Raw genomic sequence first — 9,898 nt, 5'->3', positions numbered from 1 at the left:
CAGATATTTGAAGCCCCAATATGAGAAAAATAAGCATAAAATATCTCAATATTTATAGATTGATTGCTTGTTGAAATTATATTTTGGATTCATTGTGGTCAATAAAATATACCATTAAAATTAATTTCATGTGTCTTTTTCACTAGAATATTTTAAAATATATCACATCCCATTTCTACTGGGCAGCACTGACTGTAGAAATTAAAGGAAATGAAAAGACATTTCTACCATGTTTTCTTTTCTTGCAGAAGAACCTTGACAAGAAGCAGCAATATTGACCACAATTGACGGGGGTGGGGGTGGGGAATGGCCAAATTTACAGGAAAGATGGATGTGTTGGAGTTTCAAGCTGCTGACACCCAAATCAAACTTCAGTCTATACAGAAAACAGCCAAGACCCAATTAATGGTGCTGTACTCGGAAACAGCATCATTGTGTTAACAGCCTGCGCTTTCTTCAAAAGTTTAAGAGAGAAGGGCTTAAGGCACTTTTTCTTATTGACTTAAAACTGAAGAAACTAAGGCCTTCAGAGTTAAAGTTTCAGAGGCTTGACCTCACATATTGCTCCTGATTTCATTATCATTTGAAAGCACACGTCAAAAAATAAATCTTACAAATATACAAAGGACTTTAAAGCATTGGGATAATCAGAGGAAAAGATCAAACACATATTCCACCTTCCCTCTGAATAGTTTCATTCATCATCTCGATTCTTGGGCGTAGCATGGAGCCTGGTACACAGTGGGTGCCTAATGATGTTTGCTGAACTGCACCCAAGGAACAACTTAAGCATGGCAATATACTGGAAGTTGGATCCACTGCTGTTGAAAACAAGGAAACAAAGATGCAGCTCCAGAAACTCCAAAACACAACTGCAGAAATTTTCAAGAACGTGCCACAGCCATTAAATGGGTGAGAAACTAAATCAGTTGTTGCTGTAATAGTTGACAAGGATCTCGGCTTTTCTACTAGGCCGTATAATACCACCTCTGTCGTTCTTTAATAGGAAAATGAAGCCAGGTCCCTCGGCCACCTCAGTCTGTACTGGAATGCATTATTTTTGTCCAAGCATTTTATACTCACCAAAAAAAGAATCTATTTAAACTTGGCATTCTTTTTCCCTTGAATGGATCGTGGGCACTAGGGTGGCCCTCAGGGGCTTTGGGGTGGATAAGACCAATAACAGGAATTGCTAATGTGGTTTCTATTGAATGTGATGGATTCATTAAGTAAAATCATTTGATACATCAAGATTACTACATTTTTACTCCATTCATCTTTGTCTTTTGGATTCCAGAGCGACACTGCTGACAGGACCACTAGGAGCTAAATGAGCAGCCTTGCTTGAAGAAGCTGGTTTAAGGAACAAGCGCTATCGTTCCTTGATTCTCCTGAGCCCCAGTGTTTGCCTTGAAGTCACACTGAAACTACACCACACAGAAGAGCCCTCATTCTCCCCGGTGAGTTACAGCAATGGGCCCTGAGCCTGGGGCATTTCTTCTTCCTTTCACCTAGTAGTTAACTGGATACCACCAGCCTGGTCTTTAAAAATCCCAGGGGCTCTTATTTGCCAGGTGTATGAGCTGAATAGCGGCCCCCCCAAGAGATATGCCTAAGTCCTAACCCCCGGAACCTGTGAACGTGATCTTATTTGAGAAAAGGGTCTTGGCTGTAATCACGTAATGAGGATCTCAAGACAAGATCATCCTGGATTTAGGGTAATCCTGCCTAAATCCAATGGCAGATGCCTATATTATAAGGGAAAGGCACAAAGAGTTGACACCCACACACACAGGGAAGAAGGCAGAGATTTGAAGGATGCAGCTACGAGCCAAGGAATGCCAAGGGTTGCCAGGAGCCACCAGGAGCTAGGAAAGGGTCATGGAATAGAGTCTCCCTCAGAGCTTCCGGAAGGATCCAACCCTGTTGACACCTTGATGTTGAACTTCTATCCTTCAAAACCATCAGAGAATAAATTTCTGTTGTTTTAAACTACTCAGTTTGTGACACTTTGTTTGTAGCAGCCCTAGGAAATAAATACGTCAGGTGACAAAGCTCAGCAGAACCTGGGACCAAATGAATCTGGGTTTGCACAGAGAAGCTGGGAGCAAGCTTACCTTTGCCAGGTCCATAAAGAGCATAAGTCCTGCTCAGTAATTTGCACTCTCTATGAAACTAAAGCTTTTTAAAGCCCCTCAAAGTCACCACTGTATCCAAAATACACGGTTCAGATTTCAGATTTATTCATGACATCACTCTCCCCGTCTGCACCCACGTACCTCTCAGGACTTCACCTCCTCCTGCAGAGGCATCCACCCCTGGGCTCCCTGTGAGCCTCTGGAGAGCAAGGCCTGTGCCCTCCAGTTCCTTATGGCCCCGGCATCCAGGGCCATGCTCAGTACATAGAGGGGCTTAATAAATGTCTACCCAGTGGACAAAAGGAATCAGTCTGTGATGAAAAGTGTCCTCCTACAAATCCTGGAGAGGGTGTGGTGTCAGCATGATTGACCTGGGCATCCTACTCTTTATTATACCAATATTCCTGTTTAATTGTAATCTCCGCTTGTCTGTCCACTTTTTTAGAAGCGCCAAAGGGCAGAAGTTTTTTCCCTTGAAATCTCCAGTATCCACCATGTAGAAGGCATTCAGGCAATAATCCCCAAGGAACAATTTGGTCTGCAAGTGTTCTCCACCAAGCCAGGGGTCAGCTAACTCTGGCCTGCGGTCCAAACCCAGCCCGTGGCCAGTTCCTGTATAGTGAGCTGAATGGACTGGAAGAATAAGAGACAGAAACTGTGGTTGACCACATTTACTATCTGGTCTTTTACAGAGAAAGTTTACCTAAACATGCAAGCACCATCTGGCTTGTAATTTCACTGTGGCTTCAATTTCTTATCTGATGATCTTGCTTTGGCTCACCCAGAAATTCTCCCAAGGGCTCAGGAGCCGTTTGGACCTCAGATCAGGCCTGGACAGCCCTGATGGAACAAACACACACTCCAAAAGGAGGCAGTGCCTTGTTTTTAAAGTATCTGCTAGTACCGCAGATTTTAAATATTTCCCCAAAAGCCATTATAAATTGAGTCTATAATTTAAAAATATTATTACTTCAGAGGAAGAAAGCACTTTATGGCTCCTCCTAGGTGTATCCGAATTGTGAGCATCGCTCCTTTTGTGCTTTGGGGCCATTATTAAGTAAAATAAGGGTCATCAAAACACAATGCCGCTATCAGTGAGGTAACCAAGACAGCTGCTAAGGAGGAAGGGGCCGGATACACTGGACAGAGGGATGGTTCCCGTCCCAGGCGGCCTGGCGCAGCCAGCATGAGCTCGCATCACACTCCTCAGAACAACTTCAAACGCATGGGTTGTTTATTTATAGAATTTTCCGTTTAATTTTTTCGGACCATGGTTAACGGCAGGTAACTGAAACTCCAGAAAGCCAAACCGTGGAGGGCAGCGGGGAGTGTCTTCTGCATAGGAAGCAGGTGTGCCGCAGGAGGAAGGGGGTCTGCACAGCACTGCCCTGACGCACTGGAAACCCGCCCATGGCGTGGTGTGCGCGTCTTCACGCAGAGTGTAATCAAATACCCCCAGCTGGTCTAAACTGTGCTCCAGGCTCGGGGGGTTTCATTCCTCTCCACTGGGGATAATCTGGTTCCCAGGAGTCCTTTCAATGTGCCTGCCTTTCTGTTTTTATTACTTCCTCGTTGCCCCTTTTCATAAGTAAAACTTTTCTCTGATAATGATTGCATCTCCGTAAAAGCTTCTTCTGAGTTCTTATTTTCAAAGAAGCTGGATCCATCTTAATATTCTCCTGCCATAATTGCCTCAGGCCAATTTCTTCTAAAGGAATTAAAAATGCAAATCTAATATTCTAATTGCATAATAGGATCATCTTGGCAGCTCAATCAATACTATCTCCCACTGTCGATACTATGGCCGGGCTGTGTGGATGTCAAAGCCCACTGGTCTCACTTTATCACTGGCCCCATGGCCCATCCACATCTATAGGATGTGACATTTTATTGCTGGCCTTCCATCAATCAGCTCTAATTTGTGCGTCACAGAGATGCACGTTGTCATCTCAGCATCCACGTTGCCCTGGGCATCAGACAGTACAGAGTTGAAGCCTTCATGTTTCCCAGAACTAAGTTAAGTGACAAGAAAGAGGCTGGATGACAACCACACGCAGGATTTTTTTTTTCCCAGGTCACTGTCCAATGGAATTAGAAGCAAAGAATCTATGACAAGTCACCCCAAAGATCCCAAACCTCTCAGTGCAGCTACAGATCATTACAGATGACACAGACCTGGAGTCAGGAGACCTTGGCTGTGAGATCCAGCTCAGCCATTCCCTAGGGGTCACCTTGAGCAAGTCACCTGGCCTGTAGGTGCCTCTGTTTCACCTTCTATAAAGTAAGTGTTAACCTAGGTTGAATGCCAAGGTCCCTTCCAACCTAACACTTATTTTACTTACAGAGGAGTAAAGATCATAGTCTGAGTAGCAACGCTGAAGAATATTGTCAGTTTGATTGAGATAAAAGGTAGCCTTACTACTTCTGGGCTATGTGCCAAAAATTAACAGTAGAAACATTGTAATTAACACTTATCACGCAAATTCTATTTCCATTAAGAAGTGTTTTTTCAATAGATCTCCTTCACCCTCTCTCTCCAGCTGAATTGTTTTTCAGGTTTCAAATATCATACTATTTGATCCGAAACACAAGCATTCAATTTACTCACCATGAGTGGCAACAATCATAAATTTCCTTAAAGAGAATGAAGCAATTGGAGTATAGCAAAGCTTTAGGTTCCCATTCAATCCAATTTTAGAATAAGCTGGTTTTGAATAGACAACTAGGCTAAAGATGTTAAGATTCTTTCAAGAACATCTTTCTAAAATTGTAACAGCACACAGTAATACTCAAAATTTATTTGGCTTTGGAGAAAAGTACTCCACTGTATCAGTGGGTATCTTACACGTAAGCATAGTAACATCTCTTATTTGTGTGGTTCTTTGCAGTTCATTCAATTAACAATTACCGATTATATGCTGGGCACTGTGTAAGGAGCTTTCATACGCATTTCTTTCTTTGGTTCTCAAAGTGACCTCAGGGGTTAGACTGGAGTGGCATTATGGTTTCCAGAGGAAGAAACTGAGGCTGGAAGACAGAGAGAGACACCCCAGGAGACATGAAAGTGACAGAAGGCTCAAGGATCATTCGAGAAAACAGGAAGAAAAGGCAAGATCCTGAAGAGTTGAGGCAGCAAAGGGTTCGGTTTTCAGAAGGGGTGGGGAAAGAGGTCGGAGACAGAGAGGGAGAGGAAGAGGCAGTCTGTGAAACAGACCAGTGGGCTTAATATTGATCCCTGGCAGAACACGAGAACCAATCATTACGGGTTGATCTGTGAGCTCGGGGACTGGAAAACAGCGACTGCCAAGAGGCTGCCGGCTCCCAGACAAGTCACCCCAATCTAATCTCGTTTCCTCTCCTGATAGGGTTATTAGGCTGGTTGATCAGCGGATCTGGATTTCAGCAAGGCACTTGACAGAGTTGCTCAGGATATCCTTGTGGACAAGAAGGAGAAATGGGGGTGGGACTAGAGGATAGTTAAGTGAATTTGTAACTGGTTGAACAAGCGTGTCCAAAGCGTTGATTAATAGAGTGATGTCAGCCTAGAAGGAGGAAGCCGTGTGCCCTGGGGCTCTGTGTCTGGCTCTGTTCTGTTCAGGCAGCTTATCAGTGTCTTGAATGGTGTTGCAGGAGGCTCGCTTGTTAGAATGTTGAAGGACATAAATACGGGCTCACTAACAGACTAAACAAGATGTTCTCATCCTGCTAGTCTGATGGTCCCAACACCATAAAGAAGAAATGTAATAGGAATAAATGTAGAGTTCTTTAATGGATTCCAAAATCAATAGCACTATAAAGAATCTCAGCTTAGGTGCAGTTCAAGGAGTGAGAACTTGGTCCCAGTGTGCTTCCAGATTCTGTTGGAGCCAATAGCAAAATCATGGGCAACATAAGCGGAACTCCAGGACCCCCTCTAAAAGTGGCTATGATTCTGCTCCGCAATGGGCTTGTAGAGACCCAGGTTCAGGTCAGGCACTGCATTTTAAGGCAGGTAAGAGAGGAAGAGGGGAACAATACAAATGAAAGATGTGGCTACCATACTAGGTGAAGAGTGGTTGATGAAGTTGGTGATATTTACCTAAGGAGAGGGAAGATGGCATTCTTCTAATGTCTGGAGCACTGACATAGGAAGAATGAAAAAACACATTCTTCACCGCTCCATAAAGATGAAGGGAAGTACAGAAGATCAGAGACTTTCAGGGCAACCGTAACACTGATGTTGCCTCATGAAGTACTGAGTTCTCAGTACAGAGTTCCCAGGACTGAGTTTATAGGCTGGGCCTTTGGGGGAGCTATTCCTTTCTGAAGTGAGAATTGCCCTGTGTGATTCTACAAGGCAAAATGTTTGATGTCTGTAAACGTGTTGACAGTAGAAATGCCAAAAATATAGCCTGTTGATTCAACCCAGCACATAAGCAACACGTAAGCCAAGTATTACTTCAGGGTACTTTGCATACAAAGAGAAGGTGTGATCGAAAACTAAAAATGACCATGACATATTGCTTTCCCTGGAGGAGCTTAAAATCTAAAGACATGTAAGTATGTAATTGGCTTTAAATAAAAGGCAAAATGAAATAAATGATAATAAAGGCTCAAAAAAAAAACAAAACAAAAAAAACAAAGAGCTGTAGGCACTATTTACAATAGCCAAGACATGGAAGCAACCTAAGTGTTCATCAACAAATGATTGGATAAAGAAGTTGTGGTATATGTATACAATGGAATATTACTCAGCCATAAAAAAGAATGAAATAATTGCTGTTTTCAGCAACATGGATTAACCTGGAGATCATCATAGTAAGTGAAGTAAGTCAGACAGAAAAAGACAGATATCATATGATATCACTTACATGTGGAATCTAAAAAATAAATAATACAAATGAACTTATTCATAAAACAGAAGCAGACTCACAGGCATGGAAAACAAACTAATGGTTACCAAAGGGGAAAGGGGTGGGGAGGGATAAATTAGGAGTTTGGGATTTGCAGATACATACCACTATTAATAAAACAGATAAACAAGATCCTACTGTATAGCACTGGGACCTATATTCAATAGCTTGTAATAATCTATAATGAAAAAAATTGTGTATATACACACACACGCGCACACACACAACTGAATCACAATGCTGTACACCAGAAACTAACACAACCTTGTAAATCAACTATACTTCAATTTAAAAAAGAAGAAGAGCTGCAAGATAAGGAGAGGGTAACATTTAAGTTGGGTTTGGAGCACCATCAAAGAAGGCTTCACAGAACAGGTAGCCTTTGACCTCAGTGGGAGCTGGATTTCCAGCCCAGACCTCTAGGCAGCTCTACCACAGCCCTACTGAACCTTCTGAAGGTCCCCATCCCTGCGTCTTCTTCCACATTTAGCCTTTTAAAATGTCTTCTTATCCTTGACGTTACTTTGATGAGATTTTGTTCTCTGTCCACATTAGCCACGTGGCAGTTTAAGATCTCTCATGCTTCCCAACTTCTCTGCCACCCTCACTGCTATAAGAGACTTGCCTCTAATTCTGGGCCCCAGCCCTGCCCATTTTCACATCAGACAGAGTCCTGAAACAGGGTGAGACTTCATCACCTTTGCCATGTTCTGTGGTTTAGAAGCAAGTCAGAGGTCCCACCTGCATTCAAGAGGAGAGGATTACATCAAGGACAAACGTGAGGCCACCTGGAGGTCTGTCTGCCACAGGTGCCAAACACGGGTCCCTTAGACACCTGGAGAAAGGAGACAGGAGAGGGGACAAAGGGAAAGTTGGCGGATGTTTGGGGGTGGGCAGGGAGTGGGGAAGATGGGGACCGGCCCTGGGGGAAGCCTTTAGAAGTGCCGTGGTCTTCCTCTCTGCTGTTGCACAAACAAATGGCTTGTTGTCCTATGAGTGTAACTAAGGGGCAGTTTAGGTAGTCACCTCTGAAGACTTGTTTAGTTACTGGTAACTAATTAAAAAGGCAGTGAATACTTTCGGGCAGGAGCGAGCGCCCAGCACAGCAGGGTGAGACGGGGCAGCACGCGGCCTTGAGTTCTCCCCCGTCACAGTTTGGAAGCCCTTGCGCCTTTGAGGGCACTAATCCACCCAGCTGTGGTGGCGGACACTGCTGGAATTTACAGGTCTTGGCCATCACACAGGCCCTCGGCCTGTGGTTAAGTAACATTACCCCCCGGCCCCGTGTTTACTTACCGGAATTCCTGGACATTACCAGCTGCTTAGACAGAACATTTTATTTCCAGTGGTTTAAACTCCACATAACATTCAGAGCTCATTGCTGGAGACTCTCCCTCAGCTTTCTCGTAATGCAAGGTGTCACCTCCCCTGAGAACCGACCATTTAAAAATTAATCACCATGATGTTTCATTCCACAACGAAGGTCCTGTTCCATTTACTTCCTCTTCTTAAGACCTGCCCCTTGGAGATCTCAGGGGAAGACTATGGGTTTTGTTATTTTCTCCTTCTGTAAAGTGGTCCAAAAACTGCAGAGCAGATAATCAGGAGATATTTCTAATCCCAGCCATATCCTCTTTCCAAACCTGGCGCCCTCTTTGGGGAAATCACGTTTCCCGCAGTGAGTAACTGCCCTATGTCTGACGCTCTCTGGGACACTAATTGTAAGAGTGGCTCTGTGACAGACTGTGCAATGGCCACACCCTTCAATTCTCCAAATATTCACACCCTTTGCAACGTGACTTTGTGACTCTTCCACCAAGAAATTGAGTTGATGTCTCTATACCTTGAATCTGCGTTGTTGTTACAACTTATTTCAAGCAAAAGAATGAAGTGGAAATGACAGTCTGTCAATTTGGGACCCAGGCACCAAGAGGCCTTGCATATTTCCACCCCTTGAAATCCTGCGAAGACCAAGCCAGGTTAGCCTGCTGGAGGATGAGAGCCCAAGTGGGACAGAGACTTGCCACTCCATCTGATGTCATCTTAGACTAGCCAGGCCCCAGCCAGCCCAGAAGCTGACATATGGATGAACCCAGGTAAAACAAGAAAAACTGCCCTGCTGAGCCCAGCCCCAATTGCCAACCCAAATGGGTCAAACAAATTGCTATTGTTGTCACCTACTCCATTTTGGGGTAGCTTGTTATGCAGTAAGAGCTAACTGATACAGGTTCCATAGTTTACCAGCATAAACATCAGTGTTCCCAGTTGGAAAGAATCCCCAGTCTAGCTCATTCGCAAATACTTAGCAGGCTGGTGATGTCCCTATTCCTTCTTTCACTGTCTTATGGGACCATTTTCTTAAGCCACCAGAACCTCACATGGAAACTGGAAGGAAAAGACCTCTGAGGGATGAGTTGAGTTGCCATATCTTTTCCTTTCCCTAAAGCCTTGAAAAGTATATTTCTTTTATTTTACCTTGGATGGCTGCCTTCAGCTCTTCATTTCATAAGCTTCTGCTCTCCTGAAGAGCCATGACAGCATTGATTTCACCCTATGGTTGCTGGTGAAATATTAAACTTTATTGATTTGAAACTCAGGATTAGCTGCAAGTTGGATACTCTGCATATTTTGAAGAGGCACAATTTTATTTCTTCTAGTTGAAAAGTAATTGCAGCTTCACAGTGTGGTTCCTTTTTTTTAAGATGGAGTACTTCAAATCAGCTTTCTCATTTTGCCTCCCCCAAATTGTCAAATTTATTCTTCCAAATGAAGCATTCATATTTCTTGCTAACAAGTGTGCTGGTGTGCTGATGTGAAAACACACATTCTTTCCATTAACTACACGTTGAACACTTTGTTATGATTTCT

At 43.6% G+C, this 9,898-nt stretch overlaps 1 long non-coding RNA gene across 1 annotated transcript; it reads right to left on the bottom strand.

Annotated features, from left to right (window-relative positions):
• Positions 1-7,046: 7,046 nt before the first annotated feature.
• On the bottom strand, positions 7,047-9,568 carry LOC141574248 (uncharacterized). Its single transcript, XR_012501205.1, has 3 exons — positions 9,506-9,568; positions 8,327-8,458; positions 7,047-7,865 (listed from the first exon to the last, which is right to left on the bottom strand). It is a non-coding gene; the product is annotated as an uncharacterized LOC141574248 (long non-coding RNA).
• Between the last annotated feature and the right edge of the window lie 330 nt (positions 9,569-9,898).

This window comes from Camelus bactrianus, chromosome 1 (assembly GCF_048773025.1).
Source record: "Camelus bactrianus isolate YW-2024 breed Bactrian camel chromosome 1, ASM4877302v1, whole genome shotgun sequence".
In the NCBI taxonomy this organism is placed as follows: Eukaryota; Metazoa; Chordata; class Mammalia; order Artiodactyla; family Camelidae; genus Camelus; species Camelus bactrianus.
This window is presented reverse-complemented; position numbering and strand designations above follow the sequence as displayed.